Below are 27537 nucleotides of genomic sequence, written 5' to 3' on the forward strand. Positions count from 1 at the left end.
ATATTATATTAGTGAGTTGAATCAGTCTGCGAATATTTTCCGTCCGTGTCCCCCTTCATCTTAGTTGGCGCATATTATTTGCAACCCCCGAGGCGAATGCCATATTTTTACATAAAAGTTTACTGTGTTAGGAAACATGCTCTTTATCAGTAACAGAGTGGGGTGGGGGCAGAAACCGAAAATTACCCAATTTGCTTTTCTCTGATCAACTGATCAAATGCTAAGTTTTACTTTTTAATTTTTCGAATCTTTTCCGTTTCTGCCCCCACCCAGCCTAGTGGGTGCGTATTATTTTCATCTGCAGACGCAAGTGCTATATTTTTACTTGATAAATTACTATGTAATGGTACGTTCTCTGTATCTGGGGGCTGCATAACATACACCGGGAGAGAGGAACAAACGGAGAAATACGATATTTCTAACTACGTTTAAAACAACAGTTTGAACAGAAACTCTATCAAGACTCTGCTAAAATGCCCTCAAAGAAGTAGGTTATATTTTCAACATTTTCACAGTTTTGCATTTGAAACGTGCGCAGTTCGTCAATTTAAAATGTGCGCTTCTCGTATTTTAAGTAATGATTACGTGACTCTGCAGAAGTGACTTTGAAGTTCTGACTCAATATCTAGAACATTTTGTGTTTCTCGATAAACGCCAGAAGTTCTCAGTGACTTCAAACAGAGTCAGGTAACCATTACTTACAAAATTTGATGGGTCATGGATTTTTGCAAGCGAAATGAAAGCGTTTTTAACAAAGTAAAACAATTAATTTCTCAAAAACAAAAGAATAACAAATTGATGTTTTACAGTAGAAATTAGAGATTTAAAGGAGAGCTCTGGCGAATATCTCAAAATGGTGATTTGGATTTGGGGACAAGAAAGGCCCTAAACACCAATTATTTAGTGCAAAAGTTCAGATACAAACTAATCTTAGCGCCAAGATTTATAGTGGGGTCGCATGGGTTACCCAATATGGTTCTGCAATACTCCTAGAAGTCAGTCACAAAGAATTGCATATATAGACTTTTAAGCACTTTTCTAAGAGTTCAAACAACCTTCCGGTGGTATCATACTAATCCAAAGTTGGTGAAAAAATTTCACATCAAAAAATCTAACTTTTAGATATCTAAAAACTATCTAGATTTGCGTTGATTCACAACACCATTTCCTGAAGATTGATTTATATCATATTAGTGAGTTGAATCAGCCTGCAAATATTTTCCGTTTGTGCCTCCCTTCATCCATCTTAGTTGGCGCATGTTATTTGCACCCCCCAAGGCGCTTGACATCATTTTACATAAAAAATTACTAGGTAAGGACACATGCTCTGTATCGGTAACAGAGCGGGGTGGGGGCAGAAACGGAAAAGTATCCAATTTGCTTTTGCCTGGTCAACTGATCAGGAGGTAAGTTTTACTTTTTAATTTTTCGAATCTTTTCCGTTTGTGCCCCAACCCACCGTAGTGGGTGGGGTATTATTTTTATCTGCAGACGCAAGTGCAATATTTTTATATAATGAATTACTATGTAATGGTACGTTCTGTGTATCTGGAGGCTGCATAAGGTACATCAGGAGGGGGGAGAGACGGAGAAAATAGGATATTTCTAACTACGTTTAAGACAATAGTTTGAATCGAAATTTTAACAAGTTTCTGCTAAAAAGCCCTCAAAAAAGTTATTTATGTTTTCGATGGCTTCACAGTTTTCAATTTAAAACGTGCGGAGTTTGTCATTTTAAAACGTGCATATTTAATATTTTAAGTAATGGTTACGTGAGTCTGCAGAAGTCACTTTGAAGTTCTGACTCAATATCTCGAACATTTTGCGGTTCTCGATAAACGCCAGAAGTTCTCAGTGACTTCAAGCAGAGTCAGGTAACCATTAATTACAAGATTTGATGGGTCATGGATTTTTGCAAGCGAAATAAAAGCGTTTTCAAATAAGTAAAACAATTAATTACTCAAAAACGAGAGAATACCAAAATGATGTTTTACGGTAGAAATTAGAGATTCAAGGAGAGTTCTGAAGAAAATCCCCAAAATGGTGATTTGGATTTGGGGATAAGAAAAGACACAAACATCAAGTATTTAGTGCAAAAAAGTTCAGATACAAACTCATCTTAGCACCAAGATTTATAGTGGGGGTTGCAGGTATTTCCCATTATGGTTCTGTAAAACTCCTAGAAGTAAGTCACAAAGAATTGCATATATAGATTTATGCGCATTTTTTCAGAATTCACACAAACTTCCGGGGGTAGCATAATCATCCATTTCTTGGTGAGAAAATATTACATTAAAAGATCTATTTTTTAGAGATCTAAAAATTCTCTAGATTCGATAATGACTCACAGCACCAATTCCTGAAGATTAATATATATCATATTAGTGACTTGAATCAATTTGCGTATATTTTCCGTTCGTGCCCCCGTTCTTCTTGGTTGGCCCATATTATTTGCACATCCCGAGGCGCGTGCCATATTTTTACATAAAGATTTACTATGTTAGGACACATGCATTGTATCGGTAACGTACTGGTGTGGGGTTGGGGCAGAAACGGAAAAGAACCCAACGTGCTTTTGTCTGATCAACTGATCAACTGGTAAGTTTTACTATCTGGTTTTTCGAAACTTTTCCGTTTGTGCCCCCGCACAGCCTAGTGGGTGCATATTTTTTTCATCTGCTGAAGCAAGTGCAATATTTTAACATAATGAATTACTATGTAATGGTACGTTCTCTGTATCTGGGGGCGCATAACGTACATCGGGTGGGGGCACAAACGAAGAAAATATGATATTTCTAAATACATTTAAGACAATATATTGAATTGAATTTCTAACAAGACTCTGCTAAAATATCCTCAAAAAAGCGGTTTATATATTTCAACGGCTTCACAGTTCTCAGTTTAAAACGTGCGCAGTTCATCATTTTCAAACTTGCGCAATTCGTGTTTTAAGTAATGGTTACGTGACTCTGCAGAACTCACTTTGAAGTTCTGACTCCATATCTCGAACATTTTGCGGTTCTCGATAAACGCCAGAAGTTCTCAGTGACTTCAAGCAGTCAGGTAACCATTACTTACGAGAGTTGATGGGTTATGGATTTTTGCAAGCGAAATAAAAAGCGTTTTTAACTAAGTAAAACAATTAATTTCTCAAAAACGAGAGAATAACAAAATGATGTTTTACATTAGAAAATAGAGATTCACAGGAGAGTTCTGAAGAATATCTCAAAATGGTGATTTGGATTTGGGGATAAGAAAGGACACAAACACCAATTATCAGTTCATAAAATTCAGATACAAACTAATCTTAGCACCAAGGTTTATAGTGTGTTTCTGCAAAACTCCTAGAAGTTTGTCACAAAGAATTGCATTTATAGATTTATGAGCACTTTTTTAAGAATTTACACAACCCTCCGGTGGTAGCATAATCATCCATTTCTTGGTGAGAAAATTTTACATTAAAAGATCTATTTTTTAGAAATCTAAAAATTCTCTAAATTCGATATTGACTCACATCACCATTTCCTGAAGATTAATATATATCATTTTAGTGACTTGAATCAATTTGCTAATATTTTCAGTTCGTGGCCCCCTTCATCTTAGTTGGCCCATTTTAATTGCACATCCCGAGGCGCGTGCCATATTTTTACATAAAGATTTATTGTGTAAGGACACATGCTTTGTATCGGTAACCTACTGGGGTGGGGGCAGAAACGGAAAAGAACCCAATTTGCTTTTGTCTGATCAACTGATCAACTGTTAAGTTTTACTTTCTGGTTTTTCGAATCTTTTCCGTTTGTACCCACGCACAGCCTAGTGGGTGCATATTTTTTTCATCTGTTGACGCAAGTGCAATATTTTAACATAATGAATTACTATGTAATGGTACGTTCACTGTATCTGTGGGGTGCATAACGTACATCGTGGGTGGGGGGGGGCACAAACGGAGAAAATCCAAAACGTCTATCTAAGTTTATGACGATAGTTTGAAACAAAACTCTAACAAGACTCTGCTACAATTCCGTCAACAAGGTTGTTTATATTTTCAACGGCTTTGCAGTTCTCAATTAATGCCAGATACCAAATATGTGTAACCTGCTCTTGTTCAACAGTGAAGGTAAAACACTGAAAAACTTGAGAATTCCAGTTCTCTACAGTGTCGCATTCAAAACTGACGAAATTTTTCGAATGCAAATACAGATTTTAAAAATTCGAAGCTCGCGTTCCAAGCTAGCTGAATAAAATTTACAGGTGAGCTATAATGGGAAAAAGGATGTAGTTCATTGGGCATAAAATTTTCACGCCTCATTGGTACACGTTCTATTTTTTCATAGTAAAATTGTAGCTGATAATAGTACAAAACAGACTGCTGATAAGGTTTCAATTCATAAAGAATAGGTATACAGTCAACGTCTTAAGTTCGTTATATAAAGCAACGTATAAGCTCATTGATGATAGCAACAAGTGAGAGTTTAGACGGCAAGGTTTTTTTGATGCTCTTTTACAGATTTTTTGTCTGATGTTATTGACGTCAGAATCGGTTCCTTTTCGACCAACAATCGTCTAAAGAACCTAGAGAAATTAAGCCAAAAACCACCTTCTTTGACGCATATGATATTATTTACTTAAACTAGGTTACAAGAACTTTTTTGGAACTTTCTATGTATATTAGAACGTATTTAAAAGCTGACAAAAACTCGTTTATGATTGGATAATAAACTCTCGCTTTACTCAGTAACATCCTCCGGCCCAGAAGAAGATGTTGTGAGAATCGGTACTAACTTCACAAGCGAGAGAACGAGCGATCCAGAGGACGTGCGCAACACGGCGGAGCGTGCGACGCTGTCTGAAACGTATTGGAGTTCAGTGATCCGAGCAGTAGGGTAGTATCCCCTAGGATTGGTCTCATCAACTGCCCAAACCAAGTCACCAGTCTTTAGGTGTTGCTCGGCAGGCGTTTGCCACTTAGAACGTCGGTTCAGCGCCCGTTCGTACTCTTTCATCCAACGTGACCAAATAGTGTTCGCATTCGACTGTGCGCGGGCGTACCGTTTACAATTATCGAACTCCTCTACGCCAACGTTTGACGGAATTGATGTTGCTTGGTTACCGAGTAGGAAATGATTAGGTGTTATTGCACCTAGGTCGGACGGGTCGGCACTTACGGGCGTTAACGGGCGTGCTTTAAGTGCGTGTTCGAAGAGACAAAAAATAGTGTTCAAAACTTCGTCCGTGAGACGAGTACCGAGGATGGTGTAAGGTGTTCGCTTAAAACTATGTACCAGCCTCTCCCAGATGCCACATTGGTGTGGCGAAATGGGCGGATTGAACCTCCACTTAATGCTTTTGTGGGCGAGTTTGACGGCGACGTTGATGGTGCTCCACGTCTCGATATTCTCGCGTGCCTCTTTTTCCGCGCCAACAAAATTAGTGCCATTGTCTGACTAAATCATGGCAGGTGTTACCCGACTGCACACGAACCGCTCTACTCCCATTACTCACGAACTGGAGTCCATGGACGGAATTCTTTCAACATGAACAGCAGGAGTAGTTAAGCATGTGAAGAGGAAACCCCCCTCTTCTCGGTAGTTCTACGTAGAGTAACGTAAAACGGACCGAAGTAGTCGACCCCGGTGTTCGTGAAGGGAGGAGACTGGTATGCGGAGTGTGTTCTAAAATATCGCATACACGGTTTGCAACAAATATTGGCTGTTTGCTTGTGGAGTTAAGCCACTGCAAGACAGTAGTGCTATCGCTCCACAAAAAAACTTTGTTAACATGCACAGTAAGGGCTCAACAGATGTCTTGCTTCAACCGATCGGCCAGTAAAGCAGCTTGCAGTTCTAGCTTTGGAATTGTCATCACCTTCATAGATGCTACAAGAGCTTTACGCAGGACAAATTGAAGCTCTATTTTTGGCCATCTAGAAGTGTTTACTTGAGCTAGGAAAAATGCAACAGCGCTGAAGACCTCTTCGGAACTACTGCAAAACGTGCGAAGTTCCAGGTGTTCAAATTTTTCCAAAAAGTATAGCTCCTCGGTGTAGTGATGTTGGTTAGCTTGGGTAGTTCTACAGTCCAGTTGACGAACCTTTCAACAGTGTCTTTTGGTAATTCTTCATCCCATTGCTGCCCGCTGACACGCCAGATGCCCTTTAGTACCAAGCGGGCACCAACGGTAAATGGTGCCACTAGGCCGATGGCGTCAAATATCTTAGACACCAGGCTCAATACCAAGCGTTGTGTTAAGGACTTAGTTCCTGTACTGAAGGTATTCCAAATTACAACGAGAGTATCATTGTTGTGATACCATTTCAACCCAAGCATATGCGAAGAATCCTCCTTTGATGAGGCAATTACTTTTGGTTCTGTAGACTGAGGTGACGAATCAATTCGGTCAGCCAGATTTGGTACTTTGCTCACAAATTAGTACGCTTGAACTCACCTAGATGAAGATGCACCAACTCCTTCGATCTTTTGAGAGCCCTCTCTGGTGACTCCACCGAATTCAAGTAATCGTCCATGTAGAAGTTTTCTAGGACGGCTTTGGTTGCGTCCGGGTACTGACTAACATTGTCTCGGGCCGTTTGCTGCAAGGCATAATTAGCGCATGTGGGCGAGTCTTTAGCCCCAAATATATGGCGCGTCTATTGATACAATGCATTATTTGTTGTGGGCTCCTCCCGCCACAAAAAACGCAGTGATGGCTGGTCACAGTCAGGGACACCCACTTGGAGAAACATAACCTCGATATCTGCGGACACCTAAGTATTGATGTTGACGGAACCTAAGTAGTACATGGATTTTATTTTGGAGCAGGTCGGGGCCAGTGGGCAAAGATTAATTCAATGAAGTACCATGGAACATTGCTGCACCATTTAATACCCTACGCACTTCCCCGGTTTGTTCGGGTTGACTACGGGATGATGTGGTAGGTACCACTCTTTATCAGACCGCTGCTCGACCTTGTGAGCATCAGGGACTGTAATTGAGTAACATTTTTCCAAGACTTCACGGATTGTATTATCATAATTTTCGTTCAATGTTGTATCTCTCGAGATCCGCTTTTCGAGAGACTTGCGCTGTACCAGTGACGAGAAAGAGTTTTTCGGGAGCTGGATGTTGTCATCAGCCCATAGCATACCTACATCGTATCCTTGGCCGTATTGAAAAATTATCGTTTCAAGTGTTTCCTGCGCACTAGCATCCGCTGTGGATCGTGGGTAAACCTGCTTGTACGCGCTGTACGATTTCATATCGTACCATGAATTAACTCGACAAGCCAGTTCAAAATCTTGTTCAATACTAGCTTTGAAACACGTCGAGACTAAACTTGAACTTGACGGGATTGGGCCACTTAGAACCCAACCTATGGGCAAGCGAACAATGAGCACTTTTTGTCGGCTGAAAAATACTCTAACGGATAGTGGCATGGTAGTCATCTTGTCCAATTATCATCTCAATTTCTCCATAGCTGTATTTTTATTGGATCTAGGACTGCACGATGTGGGTAAGTTTTTTGCATGGACTTAACGTCAATGATGTCGGAACCTAAGTTTAAGGTTTCCCTCACGTAGGGACATACAGTAAATGCTTCGAAGTCTTATCCTTTTGAGGTGTCACGGCCAATTGAACCAGCTTTGTGTCAATGAGTTCTTCCGTGTTTGTACCCTTGAAGGTCAGTTTTAATGCGGTACCCTGCAAACCAAGTTTATCTGCAAGACTATCGGACACCCTAGATTTATTGCAAGCGGTATCGCATAAAACCAACGCCGTAGTATTAGTACCAGAAGAATTAATCATTTTCAATTCAGTGACCTGTATGAGGCCTTTGACATCCGTCAATGAGGACAAAGTGGTTGTTTTGCTTGGTTGCTGTTGAACGGTAGGTGGCCTACCAGTACCTTCAATTGACTTCGAATTATTGATGTAACTGTTCGTTGAGGGTTTAGCTGGAAAATCCCTTTCATCTCCGTGAAGTAAGGTGTTATGTGAGCTGTTGCAACCATCTTTTCTACATTTACGGGAACTTTTGCATTGCCTGAACATTTGTTTATCACGCAAACAAAAGAAACAGAGCTTTCCCTCTGCCACGACCTTGGCTATCTGCGTGGGGGTCTTTTCCATAAAGACACGGCATTCCCACAGCCGGTGGCTGCCTTTGCATACACTGCAACCATAGATTGATGTTAAAGGAGAACTCTGTTGCGTCTTAAGATTACTCTTGTGTTGTGTATTTGCAGCAAATGCCTTCGAAGCAACTTTTGTTCTTTTTAATGAGTTGCTGTCATCCTCATTGCGCTTTAGTTGCGGTACTCTTCATGAAATCATGCGCCTCGGCCTTCTCCTTTAATCAGTCATTAAAGTCCAGAAGTGTAGGTTTCACCCATTACTTTTTGACAGCGACGAAATACCAAGACTCCTTCATATTGGTCGTAGCTTCTGTACGTCAGTGTTAAGAAGCGCACCTCTCCTGAAATCCGAATCATATGACAGCGATTTAAATACCCTGACAAGACATGAAATGCACCCCGAATAGTAGTAGTAATAGGGTGAGCGACCATCCCCGGGTGGATGACCCCCATGTATTAAGATTGGTTATAGCGGGTTTTGGCCGATTAAGGTCGTCCCTAATGTATTAAATTTAGGGATAGAATCTAGGGGCGCCTACATGTATTAAGATAGGGTTTAGGGTGCATGTATTAGGATGAGGAATAGAATCTCCATGTATTAAGATTGGGTATAGTCGCCATGTATTAAGATTGGGCATAGCCGCCATGTATTAAGCTTAGGTATAGCCGCCATGTATTAAGATTGGGTATAGCCGCCATGTATTAAGATTGGGTATAGCCGCCATGTATTAAGATTGGGTATAGCCGCCATGTATTAAGATTGGGTATAGCCGTCATGTATTAAGATTGGGTATAGCCGCCATGTATTAAGATTGGGTATAGCCGCCATGTATTGAGATTAGCTATAGCCATCGACATGTATTAAGATTAGTTATAGCCGCCGACATGTATTAAGATTAGTTATAGCCGCGGACATGTATTAAGATTAATTGCCGCCATGTATTAAGATAGGGTATAGGTTTTGTGTATGTATTTGTGTATGTACATATGCTAGTAGTATAGTTGGTGCAAATATGGGGGGTAGGTTCGGAGACACTCCTGATTGGCTGGAATTTTGAAGTGAAAATATCATTGTTTGTGTAGTTATTAAGTGTTTACTTGAGAACAATAGAATTGGCGTGGGTAATTAATTGTTGTAATTATGTGAGGGGTAATTATTTGAAATGTTGAATTTTGTTTACAAATTTTATGTTATTTAATTGTGAAATTAATTGGAGGGGGGTTTTCAATTACCCTAGTTATCTCAGGGGTAATTATGTGACATGTTGAATTTTTGTTTACAAATTTTAGCTCATATTAAATTGTGAAATTAATTGGCGTGGGTTTTCAATTACCCTAATTATGTGAGGGGTAATTATGTGACATGTTGAATTTTGGTTATGAAGCTTTCGGTCAATTGCAAAGATTGTTCCCCTGATTATTTTAATCAATTGTGTAACAATTGTCTTTTGCGCGCTCATTAATTGGAAAAAATTCAATGATAGAAAAAATGAATTAAAAGAGTATAAAACTACAGACACAGTATAAATTTAACAGAGAATACTAAAGAATTGTGCTATAGTAAAAGGATTTAAGTTATATGTTGAGTGGTGCTGTATGAATACCGTCAGCTAGAACTACTCGCTTGGGATAGAAATAGGACAGTCCCTTCTTTGTCTGCTCATACGTAGCAACACAATGGTTTATTGTTCTATTTGTTGAAGTAAGATTGATAATTTCATCCATCACACGTCGATATTTCTCCATCGGTCCATCTCCAGTCTCCTCCAGAGTTCTTTTGTTCAGGCCTTTGCTACTGAATTTGTACTTGTCTGACATATCAACGTAGCAACAATAGGTTTTACTGCAGAGACAAATCAGTTCTGTGCATCTGAATTCTTCCTTGAAAAGACCTGGTTCCCGTTTATCATGCTTCTTATGCTTAGAACAACATGTTCTAGGGAAAAAATTGTGTGAGGCATCTGCTCTGAAGGAGTCATCACAGTCCTTTTCTCGCAAAGTCTCCCATTCTTCCTTTTTAGCAGGTCGAATACAATCATACAAGTTCTCGTGCGCTAGTGCTAAAAAAACAGAAACTGTATCCGTCTCCAACTCTTCGAATTTATCCACATCGCAAAATCTGTCAAAGAAGTTATAGTAGAGCTCCAACATACGTAATTTAGCGTATTGAAGTATAAAAAACCCAACTACTATAGGTTCTCGATGCTCAATTTTGGATTTTGGAAGCTCAACTTCGTAAATTTCCTCTGACACATTGTTCAGATGCTTAAACATTTTCCCATTGATTGCTTTGTGCGTCTTCTTATCATTCAGGTATTTGGTCTCTGTGTGTCTACTTCTGTCCATAATTTGATATCCATAATAGCTGTTACCCAACAATTTCCTTGTCTCAGCCACAACGCTAGAGTCAGGATTTTGATCACCAACTCTTCTAGCATCTACCACTGACTGAAAAAAGTTGTTGAAGCATTTGAGTGTGTATTGTACAAATCTATATATTTTTGTGCATTTCAGAGCAAGACTGAGATAAAAGTTGAGTAAAGGGGTAATGATTGTCCCATTTTCCAACTTGAAGCTCGAAATCAACATTCGTTGAGGTTGTTTGAGCAGGTTGTTTTCAATTGCATACTCTCTCATATAATCTCCAATTTCGGCTCGACTGACATTAAAGTTCTTAAAAACAGGAGGGAAATTAGAGAACTTGTACTTTAATCCGTCTCGAAATTCGAGATCGCACTGTACATATCCAAACATTTTCCCATCTCTTATTTTCGCTAACAGAGACTCTTGCTTCATAGGTAGTTTGAAGGGAAAGTTCTTCGTCACGTGATTTCTGACATTTTCCTCTTCTTTAAGTCTTTCCCACCATTTACACTCCCAGACTTCAACAATATCGTATCCTTTGTTTCTCAAATAATCTCTTCTCAGTTCATCATGTTCTCTTTTCCTGATTCCTCTCTGCATTTCCTCCTCCGAGAGGCTTGCTCGAGATTCTTGGCATGGGCAAAAATGGAAACAACAACCCATGGCTTTGAATAATGTGTCACAATGAGCACAAAAACCGTCCACGCTAAAACAGTCAATCTTTTTCAGTTTCCCGGTTGTATAATAGCTTTCAATTGTGCATTCTGGGCGTTGTGATTGGAGATAAGACATGACCATATTCTCAAATGTTCGAGATTTATTGGTTCAAGCTTTGAATTTTTGAGAATTTGTGTCGAGCTCCCGTCGTGTGTAAAGCCCTGTTGGCATTTCTTGTCACATTGAAGAGGGATAGAGTTGACTAGCATCAATACCCACGATAGATTTACATATAATTTCTGAATTCCTGATGTAGGTTTGATCAAATACTGTTTTTCTTGTGAACACAATAGAAGGTCCACCAGTCATGTCCTCGCGTATTTTAGCGTGTAAATCCTTGTCAGTTTCAACAAATGGGAAAAATTTGTGATTTGTTGACTTGTGAAGACAAATGTTTGCTAAATTGGGAAGTATACATCCGATTTTTAACATGTCGATTCCTTTGTTGTGATAAAATTCCATCATTTTTTGCATTGCTTCCAGTGTTGGAACAACATCCTTGTTGTTGTACCACTTGACAAAATCTCTAAATGTAGTCATTTGCTCTTCCTCCCAAACCACTTTCAAGTAATTGATGTTATCGACTCCAGATGGGGTAACTTCTTTCAGTCTTAATTTTTTCAGAGCTTCTTGTTGAGATAGTCCACTGTTCAGCAACTTAGTCAAATCAGTGAATTCTTTCTCCGAAGGGTTGTGATCCTTCAGCTTACTGAAGAAACATTCATAGGGGGGTAAAAAAGGTGCGTCAAGTTTATTTGGAGAATCGAATCATTCATATGGGAAGAAACCTTTAGTCTCGCTGGTCTTGTAAGCTTTGAGGAATGAATCGAGAGATGTAGCTCCACCAAGGAAATTTAGAATGTCAAGGAACTGCACGTCACCGAACTTGAAGGAAACAAAATGATTTGCCTTTTTGATAACTCTAGGTCGAATATCCCGTTCATGAATGAGATAAGGTAGAAGATAGGATTTGATGAGATTCAAATCGTACTTTCCACTGTTGAACCCAAATACAGGTAATGTGTTGATATAGCGCTCAAAGTGTTGTTGCCAGTCCAAAAGTTGATTTTTCTGCATTTGTAGGAACTGAGTAGACATATCAGCTTCCTCCTCCTCCTCAATACACTCATCTTCGAAATCAAATGCAAGAGTTGTGCGACCTTTCCTTTCGTTCAATTTTTCAAAGATGGCTTTAACTCGGCTATTGATTATCTATTGAATTGATGCAAATTTTGTTTGCTTTTCGGCTTCACTCTTGTTAGCTAACTCCTCAAGAGCTCCAACAAAAGAAACAATCAGGTTCTTAGGGTCTGTGTCGCATAGAAACACAGGTTCTTCAATCAAGTTGGAGGAAGTGGAGACAGATATTTGTTCATGTTTTCAATCCAAGTAGTTGTATTTGTATCTTTTAGCTCTTCAGTAGGAACGCAGATAGATTCAAAGTCAAAAATAGCCAAGATTTTGAACAATTTTTGATCATCGTTGTAGGAAATTCCGAATGCGTCGAGTTTATCAAACAAAGTTTCTCGCAGAGCATACACTCTTTGGGTAAATATGCTGTACTCTGCCTTTGCAAGATTTTACATGACGGTTGAAATTACTTGCGTGCTTTATAATTGTATGGCAACGGAATCGTTTAAAGAATACGTTAATATCATCCACGTAGCATATACGGTTGTTGTATCGCAGTAAATTAATGTTCTTTTCATACATTTCAACACTTCTTCTCGCAAGTTCTCCAACAAATTCTCCTTCCTCTATATCAATATCATGTATAAAGATGTTATGCTTTATCGCATTTTCAACAAACACGAGGTGATCGATTGATACTCCCCTGAAGTTGATTGCGTCATGTCCAGATTCATGAAGAAAAGCACTAAACAAATTTGCTGCATTCGTTTCCAACTCAGATGATCCGTACAAGTGAACAGCTATAGCTCTGAAGAGGCAAAGATAATCTTTGTAAGTCTCGCCGTAACCATTCGATACAAGACAATTCACATCTGATCGTCTAAGTAACTGTTCAGGAAGAACAGCATCGATACATCCCATTGGAATGTTTTTTAGGCGAGCGCAGATTATTGTTACGTTATTAATCAAAGCAAATCGCTACTTTGTATTTTCCCTCTCCTGTGCACACGTCTCACATGATAAAGTCCCACTATCACAAGATTTTCTGTGTCTGGCCAAGTTATATTTAGCAACCATTTTTTCACACTTTCTGCATTTCACTGGGGATTTCTATCAAGAGCAGGCATTGTTATGTTAGTACAAGATGAATTTATCAAAAAATTCAGGTAAATTGCGGAGCAACTGAATCTGAAAAAACAGAAAGTATAATGATTTAAAGCTGCTAGGTAACTTTGAGGTACTCGATGATGACTCATCACTTCCATATATGGAAATGATGTCATTTCTATTTTCAGATTCAGGCGTCATGTCAGAACATTCTAGAAGTTTGGCATGATTCCAATTGCGACAGTTCTGCATATAATTAACTATTTTTCAGTTCAAATGTGCAGATTCATTCCTTGGCGAAAGATTCGAACTTTACATTTTTTTCTCATTTTCCTCTCACTCTTATTTGCTAAACTTTACTTGAAATTTCCCATACAGAAAATTTCACCAAAAAATTACAACAAGAAAACTATTCTTTAAAAAATCACGACTGGTACAGTATTTTGAATACATGTAGTCCAAAATTGTGTATCTCAAATACTGATAAATTTTACTGTCTGAGATCAAATTTAGTTTAATTGAAAATAGAAACTAGCGCATAAATGTGCTTTCAACACAACGAGAGAGATCAAGAAAAAGTTTCCATCTATTATCGAAGAACAAGTTTACGTTGTACAACTTAATGTTGTTGTAATAGAACCTCCCACCCAATCAGACTTCAGCTTTAGAAATCTAATTCTCAAGATAAACGATTTCATTTTATGCATTTTTTTTCTATTTTAATTTTCTTTTATATTAACAGGGTTTTACTTGATATCGTATTCATTTGTGAAAAATGTTGATCAAAAATCACTTACAACTTTTGGGAAAAATTTACAGAAGAAAGGAAGGAATCGCTGATGCTTACAGAGTAGACGAAATTGATGTTGAATCTTATTTCTTTTACAATTTCTTGGACGTTTTTACTCAAAACAACAATCATCCGATTTAGTAAAGGTTTTGAATATGCAACATTTTCTATAAAAAAATTCGAGTATGATGACTACATAACAAAACAATCTTTTGATTTATCGTCAGCACTACACATCAACAAGTATGAAATGCTTTTCACATTGAATTATGTCCCAGAGATATTGGAATAGTACAGAAATTTGTCTCAATATAATTATATCCCAATTCCTGAACCGGTAACAATTACTTCATCTCTACAGAGTGCGCTGTTCTTTCATTATTACAAGGACTACAATGCAGAGGGGAAAGAGTACGATATGGAATACGACTCCCCAACATTTATATACAAATATTTAGTTCCAAATTTGGAACATTTTCCGAGATCGATTTGAGATTCAACGAGATGGAGAAAATTTATCAAAGCTCGATTTTTTGGTCAATTACGTCAACTCATTTCCTCTAACTTATTCATCTTTGGCTGTTAACTAGGGTAACACGTGTAAAAGTTACCTTTCTTGGTGTTTATTCAGTATTGAGCTTACTTGTTTCGGATAGTAATGTTAGATTTTCTGTGAGTTGATTCCTTCTTTGGTAACTTTACAATTAATACATTTCCTTTTCTGGAAAATAACGTCACTTTTTCTGCTAAACATTACCCTTTTTGGAAACTTTGTTCTCATTGGTTGGAGTTTAGTATAAATAGAGCTGAAAAATTCACCCAGCATCACTTGCTTTCTCTTCTCTAAAAACAACATCACCTCTGTCTCTACTACCTTTGATTCTAGTCTCACCACATTGAGAAATGGAATTTACAGTGCAGAACAACAGCCTTCTCCACTCAGTTTCTTTCACAGAGGAGACTGCTCGGATCAACATCAGAGACTTGTCGAATGGGCTCTACGATTCGGTTGTAACCCTACCTATCCCAGTGTGGCACATTATTGGGCACCAGCGACAACAGTTTGACACATATCATCAGGGGCAAGTTCCAATCACGGAGAATCAGCTTGGAACTCACGCAATGGACCACGAAGTTATCAGTGGGCATCACTACCGTCATGTTAACGGAACAGATTTTCCCGACAACTACGTTGCTGGAAGCATTCAGTACACATTTACGTGGGAGGAAGAACAGATTCCCAACAACTGGTTTAATACACCAGAGACAAGTCAAGTATCCAGTCCAGAGCCGCAAAGCAGCCTTCTCCAGATAGTGAGCAATGCTGGCAGCAGTCAACAAAGCGAATTGAGTGTCGATACTAGCACCACGTGGTCATTTAACGATCTGGAAAACTTCGATCCAGCTCAGTATTATGGTTCGAGTGATATGTCGACTACACAGTCAATGACAACCACCTCCATAGAGGACGGAACAGCTCACAACCCCACTGTGCTGACAGATGAGGCTCCCGTAACTCACATCAGTGTTCGACCTACAGATACTCCAGCAATTGTTGAAAGAGTCCGTCCATTTGGCAATGAAATTCAAAACTTGCCAGATCACGTTGTGAGAACTCTTTGAATGAATTTGATATTGTAAAATTTATACTTGAATTCTTTGGGATGTCTTTATACATTTCTTGAATTTTCTCTTTACTCCAAACACTGTGCAGGCTATGTTGAAGCAAAAACACAGCAAATTTTGTCAAAATTTTTTAATTACTTTGATTAAAACTCTGCTTCTTAACAAAAAAGTCGATTTAAAAATTGATTTTTAGGAAAAAAACTAGTTTTTCGATTTTGATTGCAAATTGATATTTATTGAAGCAAAGCAAGTTTGAAAGTTGTCATTTTAAAATTGAAAGAAAATTTCTTTTTTTGCGCAAAATTATATCGTAAAATGAAGAAAAATGAATATTTTTCTGTGTTTTTAAATGACAGTTTTTGAACAAATTTTCGACATTTAAGAAAATTTTTAAATCCAAAACTCGATATTTAAGAGAAATTGTTGAAAAAATTTTCGATTTTTAAGAGAAAACATTGAATTTTTTTTCGATTTTTAACAAAAAAGTTGTTTGAATTTTCGATTTTTAAGAAAAGTTTTTGTGAAACTGGTTTTTTTCGATACGTTCTTTCAAATTATAAATACAGATACAAAACACAAACAAGAAATTATATACTTTATTTTCTAATTTCGAGATACAAAAGATGATTATCAATTATACCATGTCCATCTAACAAACAATCAACAATCTTTATAAGTTCACTCTCATACTTTGAATTTCTAAGGTAGTGCACCCTATCTAGAAAAGATGATCCAAGGGTTTGAGTGTTCGCATTTCTTTGCTCAGCGCGTAGTAGGTGACGCTTGAACTTCTTTCTGCTCAATCGTTTTTTGGAGATACTGGGCACTTTTTCCACGTACTTATTCTCCAAGTTGTGCTCCACCGCTCTGGTTAACTGAGCAAAGACCAGTCCTGACTCTTCTATAATGGAACCAAAGAACTGGTGTTTATAGAGTGTGTACAAGCAATCAACCGTTTGATAAACATAAGACAAACTTTCTATTGTCTAATATCTCTTTCACTGAGGATGAAATGAGAATAATGTGGTAGCGACAAGTCTTTAATGGACAAAAACTGCCATTATGAGTAGCAACGGAGTATTTTTTCGTGAGTAGATAAGATTTATACTCCTTAACTGATACGGAAAGGAAGAATGTCTTGTCATTATAATCTTTGTAAAATTGAGGTAAAACCTGACACATTATTGCTGCCATTTCTATATCGGGATAACAGAATAGAACCTATATATGGAAACAAAAACTACGGTAACGTAATTTTCTATTTTTACAGGTTGCAATTTCTGTTTCCATAAAAAGCTAAAAATCTTTTTCATAATGATGCAGTTCAAGAAACAGAAGACTAAAAGAATTCGTTGTTATACTTGTTCAAAATATTTCAAGCACTATTTTTCTTTAATGCAACACAGACGAGCTAAACACCAGGATCCGTTTGAAATTCTGGTTAAAAAATTTGCGAACCTCAAGATTTCCGAATAGATTACCCTATAAGGAAATAACGTCATTTAGCAAACCTTTTATGGGTATACATGACGTCATTACCATTAAAGGAAATTTAAGGTTATTGAGGGGAATTGCGTACAAATAAAAACCATTTATTATTTATTTCAATCTCAGCTCAAGTTGTTGAAATGTCTCTCTCTGAAGTATCACCTTTCCTTTCGAGTGCTCCTTCAATGTACACTCAATCCTCACCAAAACCAGGGACTGCTTCGGTTCCTTTTTATATAGAGACTTTCAAAAAGACTAGTATCACTTTAGATTAAAGAAAAAAATTGATGGATATTGTCACACTTCTAAACATTTTTAATTGTTACAGTAGTATTTTTCCAATGTTTCCCAACAACGAAAAACGAAAAAACTGTTTCCTGGCTGCATGTAAAATTTGGGATCAAAACATTAATTTGGAGGAAATTGACCAAAACTTCCCCCACGGAGGACTTATTGGTTACGGTAATTCAACTCTGGACTTTTTCCTAGCAAGATCAAAAGTGTTTCGTTTACATGCAATTTTACACGATTCTGCTGGAGCGGTTAAAGCAACTTCAAACCAGGGACCGGGTTATCGTTACATGTTACCTCATTTTCCGAGCTCTTGTCTCTTGGGTCATATTGTCATATTACTGTTCTATTATTTTGTATCTTTATAACAATTTGTCATCCATGTATTTTCAAAATGCTAGACTGTTGATCATTTTTTGAAAAATCAGCCCAGAAGAAAGAATGCCTCTCGTTGTACTAGGTATTGAATGCTTAGACGGGAAAATAGTCACAGAGTTGGGAATCTTTAAGGACGGAATTGTACTTGGATACAGTTTTCTCCCACCTAAAGACTACAAGCCGACTTTTCAAGCAAAATGGAGTACAAAACATATGCACGGTATAAATTGGAACCATGGAAAGCTCGATTATTCTGAGCTGGCTTTTATTATTCATCAACATTGCTCACCAACAAGAGAGTACTTTGCTAAAGGACTTGAAAAATGCAAAACTTTATCACCCTACTTTTGTAAAGATGTGGAAAATCCTGATGATCTTGGTTGTCCGAAGGCTTCCTTCCAAACTATCCGTATCGACACAAGAAGGCTCTTCATTGTGCAAAAAAGAAGGCTTACGTTTATGGGATATGGAATAAAAATTTTTTTGATAATAATTAATGTTTGTATTTGTGATTAGAATTTATAATTTTCATTTGTAATTTTTTTCCTCTGTAATTAGTATAAGAGAATGAGTTGGTCAAAAATTATCAAAAAATACTGTGTTCCCAAACTTTATCATTCTTTCATAGTCTTGCTCTTAACTTTGGTACTTTCTTTAATTTTGATGCTTTTTCTCACTGATTCCTTTGACGGAACAATTTTTTGGTTGTGTGTTATGTTCAGTACAATTATCTTTTTATCAATTTTGGGATTTTTTTTGTTGTTTACGTTTCAATTCAGTTGCACAGTTCCTTTATCCCTAGGGAAGAAGATAGCGTATATATGACTGATCACACTGATAAGGGGTTTCAATTAGGTAATTTTGTCTTTGATGTCAATAATCAAGAACGTCAATCTTGGAAATGTTTTGGACAGACGTGTAACCGGTCTTTAGTAGTTTTTGTGTCGCAGTTTTTTGTCATACTATTGGTTTTAGCTTGTTGTATCGTAAGAATTACATTAGCTGGGACTTCTGAGGAGACAACAGTTTGGATCGCCATTCTGTCGAGTACAGTTGGATATATTTTACCTTCCCCAAAATTATGAAAAAAATAATTTTCACGACAGAACGAGTTCTTATTTCATTGGTTGGACCAACTGGATCTGGGAAATCCCATCTCATCCATGATTGGTTAGTTTTTGGAACTTTTCAACCAGAATTTGACAAAATTTACTATTTTATCAACACTATCAATCTCTTTACGGACTAATGTCAAAAAATATGAAAAACATTGAGTTCAGTCAAGGTGTTGATTTTGAATTGATACAAAATTTACCCAATAATGGAACAAAGTATTTACTTATTTTTGATGACTCTTGTAAAGAAATTTCTCGTTCGAAAGAATTTGAGAAAATAGCTACTGCTGGTAGACATAAAGGTTTAAGTACAGTGTACATAAAGCACAATCTCTTTCATCAAAGCCGACTAGGGAGGGATATTGAACTACAGAATACCCATATTGTTTTATTCGAATCATCCAGAGACGTCTTACAAATAAACACGCTCAGTCAACAGTTGGGATTGGGATCTCAACTAAAAGACTAATATACCAGAGCAACTTCAGTTCCCTATGGTCATTTACTTATTGACTTGACTCCAAAAACAGTCGACTCTCTAAGATACTGTACTAACAGTGGTTCAACGCCATCTTTATTTTTTCTACCTCAAAGCAGGCAACAGATTACATTTTTGAACGATGAGCACACAACATCTCTCTACTCTGATCGCGTTCCAAAAACATTCCCAGAGCTTCAAAATAACTTTTCTGAAAAATTGTCCCAAAGACTTCATCCAGTTTCTAAACGAGTGCATAGTAAACCTTCTAAGAGGAGATCTAAGAGAAATTCAAAAACAAGAAGTTTTAAAGTTCAGAGAAGAAATTCATCTTCTTATTTTTAAAAGAACAAGTCTCAGTAAAACAAGAGAGATCCTGAGTTCCAAAAAAGGGATCAATATTATATCAATTTTAACTCCGTCAATCATTAATCGTCTCTCTTGAAATGGATCAGTTTGTTTTGATTCCTCAACAACTTTATGATCAGAAAATCAGGTTATCACCTCAAATATAACGAAAAACAGGATTCGGTTCCAAAAATTTTGGAAACTGTTTTTAGAAACGTTAACGCTTAAACGAAGTCTTCCAGCAACGAATCACTTATCAATTAAATTTTAAATTCACCTCGCATTAAGATATCCCTATCTGACTCCATTTATTTAGACGGAAGAGATACAAACGTGGCATTTGTCGATTTCGTATACGCTTTGAAGAGGAAAAACGTCGAATGTCCCGATATTCTTTACACAATTCTTGACGCAATTAGCTTAAATCCACATAAAATTATAAACAAAGATGCCAAAAGCAAAGAACAAGGAAGCTTGATCCCTTTCCAAATCTGAAAAAGCTAAGCTACAGAGGTTGTACAGGGAAGGAAAACCGCATATGGATCAGTTCAAAACCTTCAGAAAGCCAGCGGGTTGTCAAAGAATAAGGTTACTGATTTTTTACACAGAAAGAATTCTTATACTAAATTTAGACAAGCAATTCGACATTTCAAAAGATTTTCTGCTGTTGCAAAACTTATATATGAGATTTGGTGTCTTGATTTGGTTTTTATGGATAAATTGCCTGAATTTAATAACGGTGTGAATTACTTATTGATATGTGTTGACGTCTTTTCTCGCCTGTTCCGTGTTCTATCAATGAAATCAAAATATGCCTCTGATGCTGTAGCTGCCTTTAAAAAATGTTGAGGGAGAACACTAAACCTGATAGAGTTTGGGTTGACCAAGGTACTGAGTTCGGGGGAGAATTAAAAAAAATTTGCAAGAGTAGAGACATCAAAATCTACTCTACAAGAAGTGAAAAAAAAGCTGCTATAGCAGAAAGAGCAATTAGATCTTTAAAAAACATCATTTATCGCTACATGGAGGAAAACGGTGATAAATACGTTCATAAAATGGATAGTTTTGTTAACACTATGAACACAAGAGTTAACAGATCTGTAGGTAAATCCCCCAAAAACGTTAAAAATTCAGATTTTTTGTCAATTTTTTTTTACAAAAACCCTATTACTGAGTACAAAAAACCAAGCATTAAAATTGGAGACAAGTTCGAATCTCCAAGTACGATATCCCATTTAGAAAAGGTTACAAGTCTCAATTCACAAGTGAAATTTTTCAAATTGTAAAAATTGCGACTTTAAAAACACCAACCTAAAACCTTCACGGAGAACAAGGTGATGAAATTTTAGGCAAATTTTATGAACAAGAGCTTGCAAAGTGTATCATTTAGAGATGAATTCTTTTACTGTAGAGTTGGTTTCGAATGCTTCCTTTGATTGTTACCCAAATAATACATTAAGTTCTTTTACAAACTTTCTTCCGGAACAAATAAATCTTGAAGGAGAATGGGAGGTTGCAATTACAGAACTATCTTATCCTTCCTTGTACCAAAACGTCACGGAAGAGAAATTTTTCTATCTAGACGAAGCAACAACGAATACCAAACCATCAGACTATTACACACTTGATCCAGGTCTATATTATTCGATCTCTGATATTGTAAACGGAATGAACAAAAAAAAAGTTCAGGAACGAGAAAAGTATGAAAAACTCCAATAAGATTAAACGTTAACAAAATTACACAGCGAATTTCTTGAGTCTTCCCCATGAGAATTCTTTACTTGTTATATTTAGTGCTGATCTTTGTCATGTCTTTGGATGTGAAGAGGCTGTTTATGGGATGGGGGTTTTCATGAGCGGTGCTGGTCCACATTTTCCCAAGTTCCCTTATGACATTGTACGAATACATACCTTGATGATATATATTGATATTGTTGAATACAACATTGTGGGTGATACAAAAGCTGCTCTTTTACGATGTATTCCTTTTATATCAAAGGTCAAGAATGGAGACATAATCTCAACTGGGCAATACATGAATTATCAAAATTTTCCCAACCTACAATTTAAAAACACTCTGAAAAATTCATTCCACCGCATAAAAGTAGAGCTCCGAGACTCTTATGGTGAAAAAGTACCTTTCAACTCTGTTGGAGTAACTAGAGCAGTACTAATGTTTAGAAAAACTTCTGAAAATCATTTTTAGAATTTAGACTGTAAAAATGGTTGCTGATAGTGATTTACCGTATTTTCGAGGATATGCCAGACAAAGGGGTAGGGGATTGTACGCGCTGTACGAACCTGCTTGTACGCGCTGTACGATTTCATATCGTACCATGAATTAACTCGACAAGCCAGTTCAAAATCTTGTTCAATACTAGCTTTGAAACACGTCGAGACTAAACTTGAACTTGACGGGATTGGGCCACTTAGAACCCAACCTATGGGCAAGCGAACAATGAGCACTTTTTGTCGGCTGAAAAATACTCTAACGGATAGTGGCATGGTAGTCATCTTGTCCAAGTATCATCTCAATTTCTCCATAGCTGTATTTTTTTTGGATCTAGGACTGCACGATGTGGGTAAGTTTTTTGCATGGACTTAACGTCAATGATGTCGGAACCTAAGTTTAATGTTTCCCTCACGTAGGGACATACAGTAAATGCTTCGAAGTCTTATCTTTTTGAGGTGTCACGGCCAATTGAACCAGCTTTGTGTCAATGAGTTCTTCCGTGTTTGTACCCTTGAAGGTCAGTTTTAATGCGGTACCCTGCAAACCAAGTTTATCTGCAAGACTATCGGACACCCTAGATTTATTGCAAGCGGTATTGCATAAAACCAACGCCGTAGTTTTATTACCAAAAAATTAATCAGTTTCAATTCAGTGACCTGTAGCAGGCCTTTGACATCCGTCAAAGAGGACAAAGTGGTTGTTTTAATTGGTTGCTTTTGACCGGTAGGTGGCCTACTAGTACCTGCAATTGACTTCGAATTATTGATGTAACTGTTCGTTGAGGTTTTAGCTGGAAGAACCCTTTCATCTCCGTGAAGTAAAGTGTTATGTGAGCTGTTGCAACCATCTTTTCTACATTTACGGGAACTTTTGCATTGCCTGAACTTTTGTTTATCACACAAACAAGAGAAACAGAGCTTTCCCTCAGCCACGACCTTGGCTATCTGCGTGGGGGTCTTTTCCATAAAGACACGGCATTCACACAGCCGGTGGCTGCCTTTGCATACAATGCAACTATAGATTGATGTTAAAGGAGAACTTTGTTGCGTCTTAAGATTACTCTTGTGTTGTGTATTTGCAGCAAAAGCCTTCGAAGCAACCTTTGTTCTTGTTACTGAAATGTTGTCATCCTCATTGCGCTTTAGTTGCGGTACTCTTCATGAAATCATGCGCCTCGGCCTTTTCCTTTAACCAGTCATTAAAGTCCCGAAGTGTAGGTTTCACCCATTACTTTTTGACAGCGACGAGTTACCAAGACTCCTTCATATTGGTCGTAGCTTCTGTAAGTCAGTGTTGAGAAGCGCACCACTCTTTAAATCCGAATTATATGACAGCGATTTAAAAACCCTGACAAGACATGAAATGCACCCCGAATAGTTCATGATGTTATCGCTATTGTGCATCTTCAATGGTGGAAAGCTGTTGAGTTTATCCAGATGTGCACTTACGACCGCCTGTGTTTGGCCAAATTTACGTTCTAAGGTCCTCAGTGCATCTTTGTACATTGCGCCGAAGTAGGCGAACTCAGCTATTTTTGTTTTAGTTTTACCAATTACGAGGGTCTTAAGGACTGAGAGTCAATTGCGCTTTTAAATTGACCGTACCATTCGTGCCACTGTAGGGGATCACCACTATATTGGGACAATTTCCATTCAGGTAGCGGATCATTCCTCTTGCTCGTTATGGCGTCAGCTAACACCCTAATGAGGTTTGCGTTTTCGGCGGCTGGCGCCGGAGGCGTGGGATGCAGTGGGCCACCCAAACACAACGGTGCGGGAGTTGTTTGACCATACATGGGAGGAATAATCGGCGTGACAAAAGGTGGATCGATATTAGTCGCCGTACTGAATGAAATTACTTGGTTGATACAGGTTGTTCCGTGGTTGCTATTAACATTTTGAGGTGCAGTAGATTGTGAGATGGCGTTGTTAATGGCGGGGTTAGCAGTGCTTGGTGGTAGTATCGGGTGAAAGTTGTTGAGAACGGTTGCATTTTTTGACACGGCGTTTACATTTGGGAGTTTATTCTGAGGGAACCGCCACAAGTTTAGATCAGGGTTACGGTTAACGGGAAGATTCTGTGCGTTGGGGCATGGTAATGGATGGGCTTGATGGTAACGGATTGGGTTTGGCGGTGGTTTTTTTAAGGTGTGTGCTTGCGGTGCTATACTGAGTGGGATTACGGGAACTTGGGAATTAACTTGACGATGCGGCGCGATTACGGGCGGAGGGTTCACGTTCCCGTTTGGGGACGAAGAAAATTTAATTGGGAGACGAGTGTTAGGGAGTTGAATTGCGTTAGGGAAGTTAAATTAGGTAAACTCTGTTGTTGTGGAACATAAGGGTTGGAGAGATTTAACTGACCAGGCATACTGGAGCTTTCGGACCCAAGAGTGCAGCGAATTGGTCCGTGAGCTGATTTTTCTGCTGGTTGGTTGACTGATTAGGTAAAAAAATGTTTGATTTTGTTGGTGGCAGCACAGGTGTCGGTAGCCGAGGGCTTTGCATAGGTGGCAGAAGTGTGGAGGTGCGAAATTTTTCACGGCGGTCTGACCTTGGTTCCCTGGATTCTCAACAACACAACTTGATTGACTATTTGAATATCCGGCCCTTGTCCATTGTCATATTGCTGCAATTGAACATTGAGGTACTCTCGATACAGCGCCTCTTGCTGAGCAATAGAGATGGCGGCTCCTGGTATTGTGTACTGAGATAGCATTTCAAGATGATTTAATTACCGGCAACATTACTTGTGTTTTTTGGAGGATTACTAAGGGCAGTATCTTGAACAAGAGGGTCAGCGGTTGCTGAACCAGGACGAGAAAAATTTAACTTAATTGCATCAGTCAATGAACTACCTGGTGCAAACGAAATTACCCAATCGTGAACAATTTTCTGACTTCTATTTGATCCCCTAACTCTAATCAAATTTAGTTCACTTGAGTTGTGACTAAACAATGAAAGATTATCCATTAATTCCATCTAATTTAGCTGCGGCAACACGCTGGCGGTGGTCCTCCTCTAATTCTTGAAGTGCCATCTGCTCCATTTGTATTTCAAGCTCCTTTTTTCTCAGGGAAATTTTGTGTTTGTTTAGCGAGGCGCATGACAGCTTGTTTTTGTTTCTCAGCCTCCTCGCGTTTTAGTTGTGCCATGAAAAGTCATGTTTGCGCTGGCTAGACATTGATAATGCTGTTCGGCGTAAACTTATCTTAGACTGCCCTTGAGGACTAACGCCCTCGCATACGGTGTCTCGGTCAGCAACTGAGTCAATATATTTTCTACCCGCAAGCAAGAATTTATCATTGTTCCTAGTTACTTCATCCAATCATTGCTCAAGGACAGGATAAATTGAATCTGGGTTCTCGACTTTGCTGGCCAATTCGAATAGTTCTTCATTCTTCTGCACCAGCTTACTGTAAACGTCCTTTAACTTAGAAACCAAGCGTTCAACTTTAACTCTCCTATCTTGAACATCTATGGTGTCTGTGATGTCCTTATGGATGTTACTTATCTCAGATTCTAGATTAGATCTTGCATTAGAGCGTTTTTTTTCAATTTCTCTGGCTGTTCGGCCATGATATTGAAATGGCTAATTTATCAATGTAGAGTAAATTTCAACCAAACACGTGGAATGAGGGTTACGGTACGGAAACGCTTAAGGACGGTACGGAAACGCTGAACGAGCGACGCACGAACAAATGGGAAACGAGACGGACGGAACGGAATTGTCGGGCGACGGGCTCACGACGCGGCAGGAAAACGAACGGTTAGAATGGAAGAGTTGAGCGAGTAGCGCGCAACGAAACGTCAAGACGGAAAGAAACGGGCGGGAGACGATTAGAAAACGAGCAGAGAGTTCGGGAAGTACTATGCTAGCAGACCACAGCCGTAACCAAACAAAATAGCCGTAACTCCAGAACAAATTTAAGTCACATCCCAGGAAGGAAGAGATGCTACTGCAAGACAAACTAGCACAAGTCATTATGGGGCTCAAAAGATACAAATAATAAACAAATTTATGACAAAGCAGTAGTATACTAAATGGATGAAAAGAGCAAAAAGATTACTAGCCGTAACTCCAGAATAAATTTAAGTCACAACACAAACTAGCAATATTCAAACCTGAACAACCGATCAGCATACCAACAATTTTAAACAAACTACAAAAAAAATTAAATAACATGCAGCGTTTTTTTAGTCAATGAAAGCTGGAAAAGTGAAGAAACAATTTAGCGGTAACTCCAGAGTAAACTTAATTCACGCCCAAGAAGGGAAAAACCCAAACCAACTAACAATCATGCAGTTACACTTAAACATACAGTGGTAAAAATCAATATACTACAACAAGGGTGCTAGTAAATTAGTAAGTTGGAAAAGTCTAGAAACCAACTAGCCGTAACTCTAGAACAAACTTAAGTCACACCCTAGAAAGCAACGAGACCGAAGCTACCAACCAGCATACTGGCTTAATCAACATGCTGCAACAAAAGGCAACATACTTCATCATATATGACAATATACTACATCGAAATCCAGAAATGTAGATGGAGAAAACGAAAGCAAAGTTTTAAGAGAGCGACGTTATTGAAAAAAACATGGGACACAGAGAATTGAAAGTTAGAGGACGAAAAATACGCGGACTAAACTGTAGCGAAACGATGGACGAGAAAAATTATTGGAATTCGATCATTTTTTCTGTAGGCCAGAGGTTGTGAATTTTTTCACAACCCTTTTTTGTGTATATCGAGTTTGGCAAACATTCTTGTTGAAAAATCAAAATTTTGACAAATTTGGTCAAATTTTTTGCAAATTCTTGATTACGGAAGTGTAATCCAGTAAACTGGACGGTTTTAGGCTCAAAAATACGGTTTATCAATATTCGGTATTGATTACATAAATTTTTTAGAATTGCATCAAAATTGACCAAAAATTTTCTAAGTTGAACAATTTAGCATAATGTTTTCTCAAATTTCTGTATATCAGAGGTTATATTTTGATATACAAACCGACTATATCAATATTTTCGATTTTTTTGGTAGTTGGACCAAAAAATTTCAAAATCGATGTTTTTTGCTGTTAAAAATACAACTGTGGGGGTTATTGGTGACCAGTTATCCAATGTTTTGCCCCATTTGATTACCATTTAATATCAAAAGTTCATGGGTTGGGTTTCTTGCCGTCTAAAGTCAAATATCGAATTAGATATATATATATATATATATATATATATATATATATATCTATATAAAAAAAATTTACATATATATATATATATATATATATATATATATATACATATATATATATATATATATAGATATATATATATATAAATTTA

This window comes from Convolutriloba macropyga, chromosome 8 (genome assembly GCF_964194025.1).
Source record: "Convolutriloba macropyga chromosome 8, txConMacr16.3, whole genome shotgun sequence".
Classification (NCBI taxonomy): Eukaryota; Metazoa; Xenacoelomorpha; order Acoela; family Convolutidae; genus Convolutriloba; species Convolutriloba macropyga.